The 928-nt window shown below is 42.5% G+C and overlaps 1 long non-coding RNA gene across 1 annotated transcript; it reads right to left on the bottom strand.

The window, feature by feature from the left end:
- Nucleotides 1-67: 67 nt before the first annotated feature.
- Nucleotides 68-591, bottom strand: LOC107683789 (uncharacterized). The gene is made up of 3 exons (XR_001633764.1): nt 513-591; nt 276-380; nt 68-162 (listed from the first exon to the last, which is right to left on the bottom strand). It is a non-coding gene; the product is annotated as an uncharacterized LOC107683789 (long non-coding RNA).
- Nucleotides 592-928: the final 337 nt, after the last annotated feature.

Consider the following 928-nt stretch of genomic DNA (forward strand, 5'->3'; position numbering starts at 1 on the left):
CAGTACCTTACTGGCAATCCTGCTGCCAGTAAATTACTGTTATTTCGGCTCTCTGTACTTTACAACCTAGAAGCAAGAGCAGGGGAACACATGCGGAACAATCTGGCTGCCACTGTGTCTGCTCCAAACATTTGTGTGTCTGCTCTCCATGAACATGACTACCTGCAAAACATTTAAACAGAGTTAAACATTTTACAGTTCATGTTGTCAGCTTTCCATTTCTTGCCAAATTTCATGTTTACAATTACATGCATTTTTTGTTGTAGCTTTATTACTTTTGTAGTGGGCTAAACCACTGAACTGGTGAGCAGAAGGTTGCTGGTTCAAAACCACCAGTATGTCCCTGAGCAATCCAGGTCGTTCCAGGGGATTGTAGGTCCCTGTAATAAGAGCACTGTAAATCACTTTGGATAAAAGCTTCATGACATTTTTTGATGATGCTTTTGAAGCTTCTGAAAGTCAGCCTTCATTGTATGAACAGAAACCAGCAGAACAAACTTGACCAAACTCACATCCTCAGTGTCTTTTGGTGTTTCTCTAGATGTTCTCACTGGCTCTGGGGTCACTGAGGATGAAGAGACCACAGAAACACCTGGTCCAGATGAGGCAGTAAGAGGTGGAGTGATAGAGCGTCTCATCCATAGCACTGGACCCCACACACTCACACACACACTACCAAACTCTCTCTCATACACTAACACTACTATACTGTCTATGACACACTCTCACACACACTATCAAACTCTCTCTCATACAATAACACTACTATACTGTCTCTCACACACTCTCACACACACTATCACACTCTCTCTCATACACTAACACTACTATACTGTCTCTCACACACACTATCAAACTCTCTCTCATACACTAACACTACTACACTGTCTCTCACACACTCTCACACACACTATCAAACTCTCTCTCA

The sequence above is a fragment of the Sinocyclocheilus anshuiensis genome, unplaced genomic scaffold (assembly GCF_001515605.1).
Source record: "Sinocyclocheilus anshuiensis isolate Anshui unplaced genomic scaffold, SAMN03320099.WGS_v1.1 scaffold10137, whole genome shotgun sequence".
Taxonomy (NCBI): domain Eukaryota; kingdom Metazoa; phylum Chordata; class Actinopteri; order Cypriniformes; family Cyprinidae; genus Sinocyclocheilus; species Sinocyclocheilus anshuiensis.